Here is a 20,773-nt window from a genome sequence, read left to right on the forward strand (position 1 = left end):
TAAGTGGAAAGAGATTGGTGATGGGAACTATGAAACGATTAATAGTAGTGCAGATTCAGTAAATAGTCTGACAGTGTTGAGGGAATTATTTGTTTAGCAGAGTGATGGCCTTTGGGAAAAAACTGTTCTTGTGTCTAGTTGTTCTGGTGTGCAGTGCTCTATAGCGTCGTTTTGAGGGTAGGAGTTGAAACAGTTTATGTCCAGGATGCGAGGGATCTGCAAATATTTTCACGGCCCTCTTCTTGATTCGTGCAGTATACAGGTCCTCAATGGAAGGCAAGTTGGTAGCAATTATTTTTCTACAGTTCTAATTATCCTCTGAAGTCTGTGTTTTTCTTGTTGGGTTGCAGAACCGAACCAGACAGTTATAGAGGTGCAAATGACAGACTCAATAATTCCTCTGTAGAATTGGATCAGCAGCTCCTTGGGCAGTTTGAGCTTACTGAGTTGGCGCAGAAAGAACATTCTTTGTTGTCCTTTTTAATGATGTTTTGATGTTAGCTGTCCATTTGAGATCTTGCGATATGATAGAACCCAGAAATTTGAAGGTTTCTACTGTTGATACTGTGTTGTCAAGTATTGTGAGAGGTGGAAGTATGGAAGGGTTTTTCCTAAAGTCTACCACCATTTCTACGGTTTTGAGTGTGTTCAGTTCCAGATTGTTTTGGTTGCACCACAAGGCTAGTCGTTCGACCTCTCGTCTATATGCAGATTCGTCATTGTCTCGAATGAGACCAATAACTGTTGTGTCATCTGCGAACTTCAGTAGCTTAACAAATGGATCATTGGAGATGCAGTCATTGGTATACAGAGAAAAGAGAAGTGGGGAGAGCACACAGCCCTGGCTGTGCTAATTGTACAGGTATTTGATGTGATCTTGCTTAGCTTCACCTGCTGCTTCCTGTTTGTTAGGAAGCTTGTGATCCACTTACAAGTCTGTTCCGGTACCTGTAGCTGGTTTAGCTTAGTTAGAAGAATGTCTGGAATGATGGTATTGAATGCTGAACTAAAGTCTACAAAAAGGACCCTTGCATAGGTCTTTGGAGACTCAAGATGTTGTAGGATGTAGTGCAGAGCCATATTAACAGCATCATCTGTTGATCTATTTGCTCGGTATGCAAATTGCAAGGGGTCTAAGAGCGGATTCGTGATGGTTTTCAGGTAGGAAAGCACTAGCCTTTCAAAGGTTTTCATGACTACAGATGTTAGAGCAACTGGTCTGTAACATAGACCAGTTGCATTAGACCACATTGGCTCACAATGTTTCCATCTGTTGGAAACTGCCAGATGAAATTCTGATTAAGAAATACGATAGATAGATGAGAGATAGATGAGAGACAGAGAAAGGTGATAGATAGACAGACAGACAAGCCAGCAAGGAAGCAGACAAATGACCAGTAACAGTTTCAGAGTAAACTCATAGCAGCATATTTAATTACTCTGTTTCTCAGCATTTTGTGAATCAGCAAAGGTTATTGAAGTTTTTTTAAAAAATCCTAAACGGTTTGAGGCCATGTGAGTAGACAAATTCCCTTGATACAAAGTGGTACCACTTTGAGTTAATCTTGTGGTTGGCTCAAAAACTGCAGCTGTTGCAAAATGCCATTGTAGGGTTACTAAAGAGGGCTGCCCACTTCAACCACTGTTTTGAGAGTGTTGGTGTGCATGCAATCCGTGCAATGATCCCAAAGCCCTACACATCTCAAGGAAGGCACAGAAGTTGTAAGATTGGATGAGATGCCATCTGGAAGGGGCTCAACCTACCATTAGGAAACCCGAGAGTGAGGATAGTAACTACAACAAACCAGTTGTGGACATTCCTCCCTGTACACAGATAATTTACTGAGCCTTTTCAGCTTTCAATGCCAGCTGAAGACTTAAGTGTTCATCCATGCATTTGGTTGAGTTGGCACAGTCGTGCCTCCTGTTCGGGATTGGTACTGTTTTGTGTTATCGCTGCTCAAATGCTTCCGAGTGTCTTCTTTGAGAGGCCTTTTTAAATTTTGAATTAATTGCGCTTTAATTATTGAACTGCTTTGGGATCTGTTTGTTTGTTGTTTCATGTTGAAAACTGGGTTGGAAAATTATAGATAAATAAGTAGGAAAACGTATCCTCGAGAAGAGCAGAAATAACCGACAAGCTTATTCTGGAATGAAAAAGTTGAAGGGAGTTCATAAGAAACGGCTCTTTTGCATGGAGGAATTTAAACAGTGAAAAGTTTCATCAAGCAAAACAGGGAATTTTTTTTTATTTGCATTTATATCCCGCCCTTCTCTGAAAACTCAGGGCGGCTTACACTATGTTAGCAATAGTCTTCATTCTATTTGTTTATTTATATACAAAGTCAACTTATTGCCCCCAACAACCTGGGTCCTCATTTTACCTATCTTATAAAGGATGGAAGGCTGAGTCAACCTTGGGCCTAGTGGGACTAGAATCTGCAGTAATTGCAGGCAGCTGCTGTTAATAACAGACTGCATTAGCAGCCTGAGCCACAGAGGCCCGTTGTTACTGTGTACTCATCTTTTTGACCCATTTTCCTCAGGGGTAGCTCTGTTTTTATGGGTGGGTTCTACTGATTGATTTAAAGCAGGGGTAGTCAACCTTTTTATGCCTACTGCCCATTTTTGTATCTCTGTTAGTAGTAAAATTTTCTAACCGCCCACTGGTTCCACAGTAATGCGCCGTGTATCGTCAGCTGCGCATGCCTCTCGCGCATTGTGGATTGGGTTTGTGTGGAAGGTGCCGGCTACCAGCTCTGCTTGTCTGTTACAGCTGGGTGGTGTGGCGGGAGATGTGCGAGCTATTCTGGGACGAGGCTCTTTTGTTTCCGGTCATACCATAATGCCATTTAGTTTCATTTACGTAACGTGAACTGAACTTATGCGCGGGCGATACAAATAGTATATTTTCAGAAATTTAAATTGTCACAGAGAATTTTATGAAAACCTAATAAAAATGTTTTTAAATAATGCTATGATTTTTTTAAAAAAAAGTCAATTAAATTTTTAAAAAAGGAAAGTGCTTCAGTATCAGACAAAACCCCTACCGCCCGCCATGAAAGCTGGAATGCCCACTAGTGGGTGGTAGGGACCAGGTTGACTACCACTGATTTAAAGCATATAATTCAGCAGTTCTATTCTAACTTTCTGAATTTAATTTCATTTTCATGAGAGAAGCATTCACTTCCCATTCTATGGTATCAAGGTATAAAATAGCTTCATTTTTTTCCAATCAGTTTATATATATATATATATATATATATATATATGTCTTTGGTTGTTCGGGTTTTCTCCCATGTAAAATTGGAAGTGTCTTGGCGACGTTTCGACGAAGTCTCATTCGTCATCTTCAGGCTTCAGCTTCGTGCTTCTGGGAGCAATGTGTGATCGCAGCTGTTTCTTCCTTTTTTTACACGCTGTTTCTTCCTTCCAATTTTACACGGGAGAAAACCCGAACAACCAAAGACCTATATACAAACACCCGTGAAAACCTCAGAAAACAAATATATATATATATATATATATATATATATATATATATATATATATGTCTTTGGTTATTCGGGTTTTCTCCCGCGTAAAATTGGTAGTGTCTTGGCGGCGTTTGACGAAGTCTCATTCGTCATCTTCAGGCTTCAGCTTCGTGCTTCTGGGAGCAATGTGTGATCGCAGCTGTTTCATCAGGCTAGGTGATGACAAATGGGATTTCGTCGAAACGTCGCCAAGACACTTCAAATTTTACGCGGGAGAAAACCCGAATAACCAAAGACCTACATACAAACACCCGCGAAAACCTCAGAAAACATATATATATATATATATAATTGGTAAAACTCATTTAAGCAGATTCTGACTGAAAGACTAAGAGAGAAATATGGAGTGAAATTACTATTTGATGTATGAATGACTTTGGAAAAAAAGACTACTGTTCTCTCAGAATATGCAGTTTGAGGAAACCCAAAGATGCATTTGAAAAGGCAATGGGACTGTCTTGATTTTTTCCCCCCTTGAAAATGTTTCACTTCTCATCCAAGAAGCTTCTTCAGCTGAACTAAAGAAGCTTCTTGCCTGAGAAGTGACATGTTTTCAAGGAAAAACCAAGAAGGTCCAGTTGCCTTTTGAAAAGCATCTTTGGGACAATCATGACCTGGATGATCAGCGGTGAGTTTCACTTATTTTTACTACAGGTTCATCCCGCATGTGCACACTCGCACCTTCTGTGCATGGACCCGTCTATCCGCACATGTGCTTTGTGTGGATGTGCACCTTGCACGCATGCGCTTCACCTCAAAAACATGGCTAAATAGGATGGCATAGTGCTGGGGCAGGTGGGCAGGCCCACCCATGATCTCTGCTACCGGTTCACCCAAACCGCTCTAAACCAGCTGTACACCATATCTGTAGATGATTGAGAATCTCCACAGCACAATTTGAGGGAAACTGATTAGAAGTGCATTACAAAGATCTTCAAGGTGATTAGATCCATTTTCCACCAAGTAGTAAGAAAGAAGAGACAATCCTTAGTTTTATCCTACGATCTACAAATTAAAACATGTATACCAATTTCACTCATATACCATAATTCCATCTTAACGACAGAAAATATTTCCAGACAGCAAAACACACACAATTTTTCATCTTTTGGGGAGTCAAAACCGTGAAAGGTAGATAATAGCTACAAATTATTTTCAAAACTTTCCCCTCTTCCCTTCACAAAGGTGGATTATTATTTTTTTCTCTAGACGAGAGAACGATTGGCTTTATTTCAACGCCTCGTATGTGGAGCTGACCATCCGTCCCATCACAAAAGTCAACAATAATAAAAATGCAAATCCTTGACCGAGGATGTGTTGGCCCGAGAGAGCATTTCAAAGATGGTTTATCAGCTGTTCATTTTCTCCTGTCAGGTGTTGAAATCTTTTTCTTCCCATCATATTGCGGGGAAATGCAGTTCCACTGATAGTCCCTACTTGTAGCTAAGCTGTGAAAAAGTCAAAAATTCATTTTGTCCAAGCAGTTATCACACGGAGTGTTGGAGACTTAGCTTATTGGTCCTTTTTTTAACAGACGTCCAGATAAGATGTCTCATTTCCTGACCTGGCCATCTGTGTGTGATCGCTGTAAAATGTTTAATAAAAAAAAAAGGTAAAGCGTGCAGCTTTCTGAAGTCATATAAAAATGCAATATTGGTGTAGTGCCTCCTACAGAATAGAATTTTAATTACAGAAGCCTTCGTCCTATATAAAGATGTTTTTTTTTTTAAACCAAGGGTTGAATTAGCATCTCCACCACTAAGGAACATAAAAAGCCAATATTATCTGTTTGTGGAGATTATATGAAAAAAAAAATATTTCAATAAAGACATTGTGAGATGATGAAACAATACTTTCATAATTAAAAAAGATATTTTGAACAGTGCGGCTCAAGGATAACTTTGGTGAAGAAGAAGAGCCCCATTCTAGCTTCTACAATCCAGTCCCAACATAGAATTTTGTGATGTTCTTGGTGCTCTTTGAGCTTGGTTGCACTGATGGTGTTACCTAATTTGGGTAATGAAATGTCCACAAGGAAACAACCAAGCTCAGAGAATACCAAGGACCCTTCATTTCAGCCCTGAGCTACAAATTTGTTGGAACAGCATTTTGCTTCAGATGTCCTTTCATTGATGTTTCCACTGAAAACATTTTACTCAACCTATTGAGAAACAAACAAGTTGAAATTCATTAGAGTTCAAAAAAACCCCACTCAAGTTGCAGCACCTGATTTTGCTGAGATTTTGCACTCAAGCACAGCCCATAATTTAATCTTTTTCTTTCCCCCCACTGGATTGGATCCAGCCCATTAGTTCTCCAGGCCCCTCCTAGACTGTTCTCAGCCTGGCTGTAGTTTCCTCACTGCCACGTGACTTTTAGCCCTCCCTGAATCCTGAAATGGATTTACTAATTTCCCTACTTATTTTGAGCCTCACATCGTGAGTAGAGCAAAGCTGAATTGTCTTAGAAAAGCTCAATAAAAATGAGCTCCTCAAGGCTTTAGCTTACTTCAGATCAGGGGTCTCCAATCTTAGCAACTTGAAGACTTGTGGACTTCAATTCCCAGGGTTCCTCAGCCAGCTTTTCTGGCTGAGAAATTCTGGGAATTGAAGTCCACAAGTCTTCAAGTTGCCAAGGTTGGAGACCCCTGCTTCAAATGGTTTGTCCAGCACTTCATCCGCTAAGGGTGCATGATCCACAGTGGATGAAGCTGTGAAGGAGACCCCTGCGAGAATGATTTCAATTATTAATTGCCAAAATTCTGTAGATTTCTTTTTCTTCCTTTTTTTTTGACTGCAGAAATGTAAATTTTATTTTTTTAAAAAAAATATTTTTATTAAACATTTTCTTTAAACAAAAAGAAATGTTAACACTTTTTTCTTTTCAACAGTTTTGCATCGATAACCAATACTTATACAATTTTTCTCCCTTATCCTATGTCTTTTATTCAAATATTTTTAATATTAATTATTTTATTTACATATATACATAGACATAAACGTGTACACAATTTCCTTTCAACAATTTTTGTTTCCTCCTATTTATTCTTATTAAATTCTGTAGATTTCTTAATCTATATTCTGTTCCATGTACTGGAAAAATAACAGCTATTTGTGTTAAAATGAATAAAGAGATGAGTGGGAGAATTTGATCGCCAACTGGGACACCAGATGTAGAATTTATTTCATTGATTGATTAATTGATTGATTAATTGATTGATTGATTGATTGATTCATTCATTCATTCATTCATTCATTCATTTCCTTTACCAAAGTGCAGTACAAATCAGAGAGACAATATAATTACAAAATTCATCTGATACATATAAAAACAAAACAAACTAATTAATTATAGATTTACAACTCAAGTGTCATGTGTATTTCTGCCAGTGCTCTGTGATATGGCCTTTCAGTGGTCATTTAGCCATGGTGGTGCAGTGTTTAGAATGCAGTATTGCAGCTAATTCTGCTGACTGCAAGCTGCCAGCAGTTCGGCAGTTCGAATCTCACCAGGCTCAAGGTTGACACAGTCTTCCATCCTTCCGAGATGGGTAAAATGAGGGTGCAGATTGTTGGGGGCAATAGGCTGACTCTGTAAACTGCTCAGAGAGCACTGCAAAGTACTATGGAGTGATATGTAAGTCTAATTGCTATTGCTATTTACAAAGCAAAGGAGCTGTGCGACCAATACTTGCTAAACCAAGCAATGGTAGTACTTTCCAACGATAGCCTGGTTGGAGTATTTGAGACAACTCGAGACTACTTGCAATCAAGGTGTTGCAAGTATTATCACAAACTGTATTATCTCACTCCCGATCTTGAGAAAGATTTTGACCTCAGTGAAATCGATTGGATTGACTTCAAGGGGGACTGGTGGTTGTTTTAAACCTCCTTTTCTTTGTTGAAAGGTAGGAGTAAATTGGTTTGTTAGTTTGCTTGCAGAAATTACCTGCCACCTCAATCCAGTGGTGGGATTCAAATAATTTAACAACCGGTTCTCTGCCCTAATGATTTCTTCCAACAACCAATTCACCAAACTGCTCAGAAAGTTAACAACCGGTTCTCCCGAAGTGGTGCGAACTGGCTGAATCCCATCACTGCCTCAATCCCAACAGAATCAAAGTGATTTCTTGGAGAACTAAAGTAAGAAATTATTCCTTCTACTAGAACTTTTGTTGGGCCAGATGGACACACCAAGCAGAGATGTTTGTTTTCAAAGGAAGAAGTTACACATAATAAATATTTAACTTCCCGCGTTTTAATTTAATTTAATTCAATTTTAAAGATTAATTTGTTTATTGACGGTTCAGTATTCAAGCTCTGGAGGTTAAATCATGATGTAAATTAAATATGCATTGGCAGTCCTATTAAATAGATTATTTCATTCATCCCATGAATAAAGCCACACCACTCACTACTTTTTCAAGTAATTTACTATAAGAGCAAGTAATTTTTTCCGATTTTCTGATTAAATTCACTATTGCCACTTTGTCACCTAGCAAAGCAATTTTTTAAGAAAAAAAACAGTTATAATAATGTCTTCATTTACTGTTCATAACTGATTTTTAAAAACACAGACATTCACTGAAGTTTTTATTTTGAGGCTGGTGTGTTAATACAACCACAGCGTGTGTGAGTGTGTGTGGGTGTGTGTTCGTGTATGTGTGTGTATCATCTATAACTATCTATATCTATATCATCCACAACTATCTACAATATAGCTATCTCTGTATCTTTATCATATAGATGTATCTCAATCTCTATATCAAATAGATGTATCTCTACATCGCTAACTAGCTATCTAGCTAGCTAGCTATCATCTATCATTCATCTGTCTGTCTGTCTGTTTACCTATCATCCATCCATCCATCTATCTATCTATCTATCTATCTATCTATCTATCTATCTATCTATCTATCTATCATCTATCTATCTATCTATCTATCTATCTATCTATCTATCTATCTATCTATCTATCTATCTATCTGATTTAACAAGAATAATAGGGACTAACACAAACTAAATTAGAACAGTAAATTACAGAAAAAGCTGAAAGTGCAATAAGAAAAACAATGGAAAAAAGAAGAAAAAAAGATAGAAAGATAGAACAATGTAAAGAAGTAGCTTCTGAAAATCCAACCAGGGATAACAAAATAAGAGGCCATTTTAATTCTTTTATTTTCATAATCCTCAACCCAGTAACTGGTGAAAGCCACTATGACATAGAAGTTAGAATAATAGGCTTGCCGTCATCCACAAGACATCAATAAAACTTATTTCCTAATTTTCCCGAGTCGCATTTGTGTATTCATGTCTAGTGTGTGGTGATACACTAGATCTCACAATGCCGCTGTCATCACTTCTTCATATCCTATCGTAGATCCCCAAGAAGTCCACCTATTATAAAAGGTAAGTTGCACTTCTGTCTTCAGCTTAATCCAAACATCCCCAACAAATTGATTAATCATAAATTAACTCAAATTGTTTATATGAAGTTCTTGAAATACCACCTAGCTTTTTTGAAGATATGTTTCTTTCTGTGGCATGTCGTTACCAAAAGATTGAAAGTAGATAATGCATTGTACGTATCCGATCCTACATCTGTACTTTTTTAAGACTGTAAACAGGAAGATGTAAACATGAAGAAATTAATTTGAAACGTGTCATATAAAAATTAAAAAGTTTCAAAGGTCGTTGATAATTCCAACTGCTAAAGCAACATTTAAAAGATAATGTATGTATTAAAAAAAATGAGGGGATGTCATCATAGATCAGATTTAAATGTTCTTAGTTCACATATGACTCACAATATTACAATATGTCTTTAAAGACATTAAAAGCACTGAAGGTGTTTTTTCAAGAGGCAACTAGACTTTCTGGTTTTTCTTTGAAGACGTTTCACTTCTCATCCAAGAAGCTTTTTTTTTTTTAGCTCTGACTGGATGGTGGGGAAATGGCAATGATCAGCCATCTGAAAGGAATATAAATCCTTCTGTTCCCCACCACCCAGTCAGAGTCGAAGAAGCTTCTTGGATGAAAAGCGAAACGTCTTCCAAGAAAAACCAGAAAGTCCAGATGCCTCCTGAAAAAGCACCTTTGAGACAACTATGACCTGCATGACTGGGAATCTCCATAGACATTAAAAGAAACACTCCTTTCTCTGCCTATCAATTGCACCATTTTCTCTTTGCAATATTTGATTTATTTACTACACAATGAGTTACATGGAAGTTTTAATGTGTTTTTCCCCTTTCTGAAAAAAAAAAACACTTGTGTTTTACTTGGGTGAGGTTAAATTCATCTTGAAAAGCAGACTTTTTTTTTCCGAGTACCACCTGGAAAACCTTTAGTGATTTGGGGACCACGATTAACTCCTTATTTATTTTTTATTGATTGATTGATTTTTATTTATTTAATTTGTCAGACATGTACAAGATAACAGGTAGAAGTATAAACATGGGCATGTACACAAGAATGAATACAAATAAATGGGGACAGTAGAACAGGGATGGTAGGCACGCTGGTGCGATTATGCACGCCCCCTTTATGGACCTCATAGGAATGGGGTGAGGGCCACAGTAGATAGTTTAAGGTTGAAGCTGTGGGGGTTTGAGGATGTAACAACGGAGTCAGGTAGAGCATTCCAGGCATTGACCACTCTGTTGCTGAAGTCATATTTTCTGCAATCGAGTTTGGAGTGGTTTACCTTGAGTTTGTATCTATTATTTGCCCGTGTATTATTGAGATTGAAGCTGAAGTAGTCATTGACAGGTAGGACGTTGTAGCAGACAATTTTGTGTACTACGCTTAGATCAGACCGTAGGAGCAGGTTGTTGTAGGTCAGCAGGCCATTGTAGGACAGCAGGTTGTTGTAGATCAGCAAGTCAGACAGCAGTTCCAGGTTGTCCAAGCCCAAAATTTTGAGCCTGGTGGCATAAGGTATTCTACTGTGAGCAGAGGAGTGGAGGACCCTTCTTGTGAAATACCTCTGGACCCGCTCAATTGTATTAATGGCTGATATACAGTGTGGATTCCAGGCAGATGAGCTGTATTCAAGAACTGGTCTGGCAAAGGTTTTGTACGTCCTAGTTAGCAGTACATTGTTACCAGAGAAGAAGCTTTGCAAAATTAGGTCAACAACTCTTAATGCCTTTTTGGCAATGCTGTTACAATGAGCTCTGGGGAATGGGGAAAAGGTTGAGGTATTTTGTGCACCTGACTGAAAGTGAAAGTTTACAGGTGGGGTGGGAAAGTTTTTACCAGACCTGTTTTACATCTTATGGGGCAATTTTGTATGTTTCTTGTATTATTAGCTTTTAATTGTTGGGCCTCCAAAACCTGGGAATCCTATCTGAAGTGCTTTGTGGGGCTCCCAACACTGGTTTAGGAACGTGCTTTAAAAAAAATTTCCATGCCCATGAATTCTTTAGAAATATTGCAGCGCCTTATTTTTCAAGTAGGCTAATATCTCAGCACTACACATGTCTTTTTTTTTTTCCTTCCTTCTCCTTGGCTATAGATTCACATGATTTGCAGCTCAAATAACTATGGACTGAACTGAATTATTATTTGATCTTGAACGCAACTTTCTTCCCCTTAAAGATATTCTAATTAGGAAACGCTAAAAGTAGCTGAATGCCTTTTTGTCTTTGCTCCCCCCCCACCTTTTTTTTCCCCATTAGTCACTCATTCTCCTTCACTCATTTCTTTTGTTCCTTTCCATCTCCTTCGGCTGGGGGAGGACTGGAATAAGTAACAACCCGGGCTGCTTTTGAAATGGAAAAATGGTTTCAAATCATTGGCAAAGCTTAATGACTTTTGACTGCTGAGATATGTTAATTTAAGGCAGACCAAATGTTCTTCAGCTGCAAAAATTTGGTAGTGTTCACTGGGAACTGGTAAGATTTATGAGGGCCCAGTGGCAACAATTGTGTTCATGCTCTACATTACAATTCTTTCACATATTAGCTGATAAAAGGCAGTGTGGAAATTTGAGAGGAGAAACTAAAAAAGAACAGGGAGGGTGGGGGGAAAAATAAGGAAAAGGTTTGCAGGATCTAAAATGTTCCTTGAAGAAATACGGGACTCGGTTCTGTTTCCTTCACCTTTATCAACATCCCTAAACATCAGAGTAAATGTTATTTTATATGTATAACTTACAATTAAGGTGGAAACGGGGAAAAAGATGGTTAAAGAAACCAGTCACACAGTTTTTAAAAAAATAATAATAAATGGCCTACAAACTTTTACAAATCAACACCAATCAGTGGTTTCTCTCTTCAATGATCTAGATGAACTTCTCGAGTTTGGCTGCAATCATGTAAGTGTCCATATGTTGTCACCTTGCAGAGCAAGTCCACAAAGAAATGGCGTTACACAAATGCTGGCATGACTTCCTGAACTCTGAATGGTCCCTCTGCATTCCTGTGTGATTAAAAATGGGATCTAATCAGCCTCTTGGGACCAAATGCTCTTTGCCCTTGAGATAATCAGGTTTATAAGTAGAGAGTTTGGTGCAAATCATTAATGAAAACAGGTTTAAGGAATCCAGACCCTGCAAATTTATTTTCAGAGTATGAATCTGCACTATATAGATGCACTGTTCCTTACAGATAATGCAGCCTTTGTAATTTTTACGGCCTTTGCACATTATATACTTTTCTATAAAAGCGTAGCGACAGTCATTTGCACCTGTAATCTGGGAAAGAATATTTGTGTGATAGATCGATCATAATTAGGTTAAAACCAGTGGTGGGATTCAAATAATTTAACAACCGGTTCTCTGCCCTAATGACCAGCTGGGTCAGCATGGCTCAGTGGTCATGTGACTGTGTGGGCGTGGCCAACTCAACATCACTCACATCGATGGGCACTTCACCTTAGCTGTTACAATGTAATAAGGGTTAACTGGAAAGGCAGTTTCTGTAAGCAGGGCAATAAATAATAGGCTAGAAACAACACTAGAATGTTTCCTTCCTGCCTTCCTTACAGGATTAGCCCTGTAAAATGGGAAAAAAACCAAAATAAGATTTCTTCCAACAACCGCTTCTCCGAACAGCTTAGAAAGTTAACAGAATGCAGCTGTGCGGGTGATAGAGGGAGCTACGCGTAGCTCCCATGTAACACCGCTCCTGCGCAGACTGCACTGGCTACCTGTGGCCTTTCGAGTGCACTTTAAGGTGTTGGTTACGACCTTTAAAGCGCTCCATGGCTTAGGGCCTGGGTACTTACGGGACCGCCTGCTGTTACCACATGCCTCCCACCGACCCATACGCTCTCACAGAGAGGGACTTCTCAGGGTGCCGTCCACCAAACAATGTTGGCTGGCAGCCCCCAGGGGAAGGGCCTTCTCTGTGGGGGCTCCCACACTCTGGAACGAGCTTCCCCCAGGTTTACGGCAAATACCTGACCTTCGGACTTTCCACCGCGAACTGAAGACACACCTTTTTATCCGCGCGGGGCTGGCTTAAATTGAATTTTAATGTCAAATTTTATTAATTTTAAATGGGGTTTTTTAGTGTATGGTAAATTTTTAAATTTTCAGGCTAATTTAAATAAGTTTTTTAAATTGCATTTTAATTGTATTTTGTATTGTTCGTTTTATTCTGCCTGTACACCGCCCTGAGTCCTTCGGGAGAAGGGCGGTATAAAAATCAAATAAATAAATAAATAAATAAATAAATAAATAAATAAATAAATAAATAAATAAATAACAACCGGTTCTCCCTAATAGGTGCGAACTGGCTGAATCCCACCACTGGTTAAAACTGTAGACAAATCACTCTCTTCCCCTCAGCCCAAGAGTAACTGCTTATTTAGTAGTGTTGAAAGTAACAGTAACAGAGTTGGAAGGGACCTTGGAGGTCATCTAGTCCAACCCCCTGCTCACGCAGAAGACCTCTGCTAGGGATTTGAACTGCCGAACTGCCAAACTTTCTGATCAACAAGTTCAGTGCCTTCGCCATTGAGCCACCTAGTCAGGCTAAGAGTTGAATTAGCAGCAGGAGACCCAAGTTCTAGACCCAACCTAGGTTCCAGGGTAATTGTTCTTGGGAGAGGGGACAACAATGAAAGAGAGTCACGTGTTAGTTATCTTGGGTTTTCGGGGGGGAAAAAAGTGTGATAACATAATGAAATGTGTGGGTGACCTTGAGGAGAAAGGAAAGAGATGCTGCCTAGAGCAGGGATCTCCAACCTTGGCAACTTTAAGTCTGGTGGACTGACTGGCTGGGGAATTCTTGGAGTTGAAGTCCACCAGGCTTAAAGTTGCCAAGATTGAAGACCCCTGACCTAGAGAAGGGGTCCCCATCTCCAATCCATGGCATGCCAGAAACCAGGCTGTGCAAACAAGTTAAGCTCCATCCATGGGATGCAGGCAGCATATGAAACAATGCCCACTTCGGTCCATGGAAAAAAAATCTCTCTCCACTAGAACCGGTCCCTGGTACCCAAAAATGTTGGGGGCTGCTGACCTAGGGGATGATCAAAGAGCCCACAGCCATTTAACCGTAATAGCTCAAGCTGGTAAGAAGCCTGTTATTAGAACACAGTAGCCTGCAATTACTGCAGGTTCAAGCCCGGCCCGAGGTTGACTCAGCCTTCCATCCTTTATAAGGTAGGTAAAATGAGGACCCAGATTGTTGGGGGGGGCAATAAGTTGACTTTGTAAATATACAAATAGAATGAGACTATTGCCTTATACACTGTATACCGCCCTGAGTCCTTCGGGAGAAGGGCGGTATAAAAATCAAATAAATAAATAAATAAATAAATAAATAAATAAATAAATAAATAAATAAATAAATAAATAAATAAATAAATAAATAAATAACAACAGGTTCTCCCTAATAGGTGCGAACTGTCTGAATCCCACCACTGGTTAAAACTGTAGACAAATCACTCTCTTCCCCTCAGCCCAAGAGCAACTGCTTATTTAGTAGTGTTGAAAGTAACAGTAACAGAGTTGGAAGGGACCTTGGAGGTCATCTAGTCCAACCCCCTGCTCACGCAGAAGACCTCTGCTAGGGATTTGAACTGCCGAACTGCCAAACTTTCTGATCAACAAGTTCGGTGCCTTCGCCATTGAGCCACCTAGTCAGGCTAAGAGTTGAATTAGCAGCAGGAGACCCAAGTTCTAGACCCAACCTAGGTTCCAGGGTAATTGTTCTTGGGAGAGGGGACAACAATGGAAGAGAGTCACATGTTAGTTATCTTGGGTTTTCAGGGGGGGGGGAAAGTGTGATAACACAATGAAATGTGTGGGTGACCTTGAGGAGAAAGGAAAGAGATGCTGCCTAGAGCAGGGATCTCCAACCTTGGCAACTTTAAGCCCGGTGGACCGACTGGCTGGGGAATTCTTGGAGTTGAAGCCCACCAGGCTTAAAGTTGCCAAGATTGAAGACCCCTGACCTAGAGAAGGGGTCCCCATCTCCAATCCATGGCACGCCAGAAACCAGGCTGTGCAAACAAGTTAAGCTCCATCCATGGGATGCAGGCAGCATATGAAACAATGCCCACTTCGGTCCATGGAAAAAAAATCTCTCTCCACTAGAACCGGTCCCTGGTACCCAAAAATGTTGGGGGCCGCTGACCTAGGGGATGATCAAAGAGCCCACAGCCATTTAACCGTAATAGCTCAGGCTGGTAAGAAGCCTGTTATTAGAACACAGCAGCCTGCAATTACTGCAGGTTCAAGCCCGGCCCGAGGTTGACTCAGCCTTCCATCCTTTATAAGGTAGGTAAAATGAGGACCCAGATTGTTGGGGGGGCAATAAGTTGACTTTGTAAATATACAAATAGAATGAGACTATTGCCTTATACATTGTAAGCCGCCCTGAGTCTTCGGAGAAGGGCGGGATATAAATGTAAATAAATAAATAAATAAATAAAACACGGAGAGAAAGAAACCTAAGAGGGACCCACCCTAACACATCAGGCAATAAAGCAATGTGTACCTTCCGATTTGAAAGTTTGATACAAGGCCTTCTGAGTAAACTATACAGAAAACCGAACTAGATGAGCTAATTCTACTTTCTTGTAAGGCAAACAGTAAAAGAACCTTGAAAGTCTGAAGGTACAAACCAGGGGTGAAATGTAAAATTTGTTACTACCAGTTCTGTGGGTGTGGCTTGGTAGGGGGGAGGTAATGTGACTGTGTGGGCGTGGCCAACTTTTTTTTTTTAACTTTTAAAAGCATTTTTTCTACAACTCAGCTGGGATCGCCAGAGGAGCCTTTTAAAAGCTTTTAAAGGGTTCTGACGATCACAGCTTAGTTGCCTAATTGCCAGAACCTTTTAAAACGATTTTTTTACAGCCTCTTCAGCCGAAGAGGTTGTAGAAAAAATGCTTTTAAAGGGTTCTGACGATCCCAGCTGAGCCGCGCGATCATTAGAGGCTTTTTTTTAACTTTTAAAAGCATTTTTTCGCCCAAAGAAAAAATGCTTTTAAAAGTAAAAAAAAAAAACCCTCTGATGATCGCGTGGCTCAGCCACCATCGCTGTCAGATGGAGCGATCCGGTCCGAACCGGGAGCATTTCACCCCTGGTATAAACCTCGCATCACCCAGTGGTGGGTTTCAAAAATTTTTTACTACCGGTTCTGTGGCTTGGTGGGCGTGGCTTGGTGGGCGTGGCAGAGGAAGGTTACTGCAAAATCCCCATTTCCTCCCGATCAGCTGGGACTTGGGACCCAGAGAATAGATGGGGACGGGGCCAGTCAGAATTTTTACTACCGGTTCTCCAAACTACTCAAAATTTCCACTACCGGTTCTCCAGAATAGAATAGAATAGAATAGAATAGAATTTTATTGGCCAAGTGTGATTGGACACACAAGGAATTTGTCTTGGTGCATATGCTCTCAGTGTACATAAAAGAAAAGATACGTTCATCAAGGTACAACATTTACAACACAATTGATGATCAATATATCAATATAAATCATAAGGATTGCCAGCAACAAGTTATAGTCATACAGTCATAAGTGGAAAGAGATTGGTGATGGGAACTATGAAACGATTAATAGTAGTGCAGATTCAGTAAATAGTCTGACAGTGTTGAGGGAATTATTTGTTTAGCAGAGTGATGGCCTTCCGGAAAAAACTGTTCTTGTGTCTAGTTGTTCTGGTGTGCAGTGCTCTATAGCGCTTTTGAGGGTAGGAGTTGAAACAGTTTATGTCCAGGATGCGAGGGATCTGCAAATATTTTCACGGCCCTCTTCTTGATTCGTGCAGTATACAGGTCCTCAATGGAAGGCAGGTTGGTAGCAATTATTTTTTCTGCAGTTCTAATTATCCTCTGAAGTCTGTGTTTTTCTTGTTGGGTTGCAGAACTGAACCAGACAGTTATAGAGGTGCAAATGACAGACTCAATAATTCCTCTGTAGAATTGGATCAGCAGCTCCTTGGACTGGTCAGAACCTGCTGAAACCCACCACTGACACCACCACTTTAAAAAAAAAGAAACAAGAGAAGCAGGAGCCCCCAGTGGCTTAGCGGTCAGAGGAAGAGACTTAGAAAAGACCACCTTTTAATCAAAGGTGGTCTTTTCTAAGTCTCTTCCTCTGACCGCTAAGCCACTGGAGGCTCCTGCTTCTCTTGTTTCTTTTTTTTCTAAGCAGCATCTCTTCCTTTGATTTTTCCCAAGGTATCAACACATTCCATTATAGCTAATAAATACAATAAATAGCCCTAATGGTTGTCCTAGCAGTAGTGGTAATTATAGTCCTGGTGAGTCCTGGTGGACAATCGCTTAAATATGAGCCTGCAATGTGCAGTGGCAGCCAAAAAGGCTAATACAATCCATGGTTGCATAAACAGAGGTACAGAATCAAAATCACTTGAAGTACTGCTTTATAAAGCCTTAGTAAGACCACACCTGGAATACTGCATCCAGTTTTGGCCATCACATTACAAAAAAAGGATGTTAAGACTTTGGAAAAAGTGTAGAGAAGAGCAATTAGGATGATTAAAGGACTGAAGACTAAAACTTATGAAGAACACTTGCAGGCACTGGATATGGCTAGTCTAAAGCAGGGGTCTCCAACCTTTGCAACTTTTAAGACTTGTGGACTTTGCTGGCTGAGGAACTCTGGGAGTTGAAGTCCACAAGTCTTAAAGTTGTCAAGTTTGGGGACACCTGGTCCAGAGAAAAGAAGGATTAGGGGTGACATGATAGCAATATTCCAGAATTTCAGGGGCTACTACAAAGAAGAGGGGATCAATTTATTCTCCAAAGCACCAGAAAGCAAGACAAGAAACAATGGATGGAAACTAATCAAGGAGAGCAGCAACCTAGAATTAAGGAGAAACTTAAACAAGTGAGAACAATTAACCAGTAAAACAGCTTGTCTTCAGAAGTTGTGGTTGCTTCATCACTTGAGGTTTTTAAGAAGAGCCTGGGCAGTTATTTGTCTGAAATTGTATATAGTCGCCTGCTTGGGCAAGGGGTTGGACTAGATGACTTCCAAGGTCCCTTCCAGCTCAATTCTGATTCTGATTCCTTATTGGAAAATTGTGTCTTTAGAATACTCTTTTCTGCTTTTTAAATCATATGTTTGGGTTTGAGATATGGGTAGGCGCTTTTGACCTGTTCTAAATATGACCAGCATATATCTCTAACTACCTGTTCCCATGGAACATACTGACACTTATTTCTGACTGCATCCAAATGCTATCTTTTGGGAATACTTTCCCCAATATTGTCTGCCTGATAATACTGTATTCCCCGCATTTAAATTCTAGTGAAGAATGGAATTGATTATTTTTCCATATCCAATAAACATACCCCAAACTGCTTGCATTTATAGAATGGTGATTATACAACCACCCCGAATCTATCATTTTAGAATAAGTTGTCTGTCTTCTTCTAGCAGAAGCATCTGGCCAGAGATGGTATTCAGCCAGTTTGGACCAGTTTGGGTGAACCGGTAGCGGCAACTGAGGGTTGGCCTGCCCTGTCCACCTGCCCTGGGGCAATGCCATCCTATCATGCCATGTTTTCAAAGCCGGGTGCATGCCCGGAAGGCCGGGGCATGCCCAGAAGTCGCACACACAAAGTGAGCATGCTCGCACACAGTGAACCGGTGATAAGAATATGGGAAACCCATTACTGCATCTGGCATGGTGTGATTTTCTAGCCGTTGCCTATCCTTTGTAATGTGCAAGTTTGTCCTAAGCTTGCAAGCCAGGAAGTATTGGGGTGTGTGTGTGTGTGTGTGTGTGTGTGTGTGTGTGTGTGTGTGTGTGTTAAGCTGGATGAATAAATAGGTCTGTCCTAATTGATGCAAAGTAGTTAGCATTATATAAAATGCTGAGATTAGCTTCCTGTACTATCAAGTTTAGCAACTCGTTGTTGGTGTTTTTGCACACAACTTTGCAAAAAAAAAAAAAGAAGAGCCTTATCAGTCCTGCCATCAGTTCATTAGGGAATCAAAATGAGGATGACAGTGTTTTTCTAAAGATTACTTTTTCCTTTCACCCAGAGGCTCTGTGGAAGGCCGTAAATAGTCCATTTTTGTTAATGAAGCTTCACTTATACAGCTGGGTTTGTTTAATATTTTACGAGTGTTACTTTGTTTTGCTCTCAACGATCTCAGGCAGTTAAGGATTTATGAATCGTGTTTTTCTCAGCCCATCTGCGGTTTCCTATCTTCTCTGGCCTTGAGAATATGTTTAAATTTATTAAAGCGAAGCGAAGGCTCATTATTTCAAAGAACAGCCAAAGTGACACAGGGAATTGGTTATTAATGGAAAGGAGCTGCCATGGGGCGATTGAAATTTAATGATATCCTACAAGAAAAAAATGAGGGTGTCACTTTCCAAAAAGTCATGCTAAATGCCAGCCTTTTTAAGGTCCTGCCGCTAATTTTATGCCTGCGCACAGTAATGTTTTCAAAAGCGTTTAGGAAACACGGACCAGTGGCTGTACTGATTATCCTTTTCACCTTCTCGCCTGCTCCAAATGGGTTTGTGCAGTGAGCGATTTAATCTCTAAATATAGGGAACGTTAAAAAAAAAAATAACATTGCTGTTTTTCACAAGCTAAGGGCCTTTTGCAATCCTCCAGAGATGGACTTGCAAATATGCGATCTCCATATGCTCACAGCGAGCTCTGAAACTGGCTCGTCTCCCAAAAAAGCAAAACAGAAAACTTCACTCCTCCTTTTCTTCTCCATCCAAGAGACATTCAGACAAGTAGACAAAGTAAGATTTATCTACACCATGATGGTTTTAGAAGGTTTGAAAAGTTTTCAGATTCTTGCACCCTTGTTTTTTACTAGTGGGTTGTTGTTGTTAGTTGTGAAGTTATGTCTGACCCATTGTGACCCCATGGACAACGTCCTCTACTATCCCCTGGAGTCCGCTTAAGCTCATGCCTACTGCTTCAGTGACTCCATCCAGTCACCTCCTTCTCTGTCGCCCCTTTCTTCTTTTGCCTTCAATCTTTCCCAGCATTAGGCTCTTCTCCAGTGAGTCCTTCCTTCTCATTAGGTGGCCAAAGGATTTGAGTTTCATCTTCAGGATCTGGCCTTCTAAAGAGCAGTCACGGTTGATCTCTTCTAGGACTGACCGGTTTGATCGCCTTGCAGTCCAAGGGACCCGCAGGGTACTTGCAGTTCAAAGGGTACTCTGTCTAAATTACATTTTTAGCACAAATCTTTCTACACTGTCTTATTTTTCCAGTACAGAAGGAAGGAACCTATCTTACTATATTTTTGGACCAGAGATAAATATTTTTTTTAATTTGCATTTATATCCCGCCCTTCTCTGAAGATTCAGGGCGGCTTACATTATGTTAAGCAATAGTCTTCATCCATTTGTATATTATATACAAAGTCAGCTTATTGCCCCCAACAATCTGGGTCCTCATTTTTCAAGGATTCATCTTCAAATTGGAAAGAAATACCAAAAAACCTGAATTATAATGAATTTCAGGAACAAATACTCCTTTGGATTGATTTGACTTGGACACAAACAACTTTAAGGGTGTCAAAATAAATAAATCTGAAAGCCCTTTAATATTATGAAAAACCGAACCTGTTTTAAGTCATGAGTTCTCTGTCTGCTTTAGTTGTGAAACAGTGTCATGAAAATTGCATTATTATTTTTTCTTATAAAAGACCTGAAAAAAATAGCCCTCAGTCTCTCAACTTGAGGTGTCAGATAATGAGGAAAGTGACAGCACTGCCAATGGAAAATTAAAGACAGATATATGAAAAAGACAAAAATGTACCTTAAGTAA

The 20,773-nt window shown here is 39.9% G+C and overlaps 1 protein-coding gene across 1 annotated transcript in view; it reads left to right on the forward strand.

Moving 5' to 3' along the window:
• Positions 1 to 20,773, forward strand: part of DACH1 (dachshund family transcription factor 1) — a 454,001-nt gene that overhangs the window by 359,023 nt on the left and 74,205 nt on the right.

This window comes from Ahaetulla prasina, chromosome 5, assembly GCF_028640845.1.
Source record: "Ahaetulla prasina isolate Xishuangbanna chromosome 5, ASM2864084v1, whole genome shotgun sequence".
NCBI classification, from domain to species: Eukaryota; Metazoa; Chordata; class Lepidosauria; order Squamata; family Colubridae; genus Ahaetulla; species Ahaetulla prasina.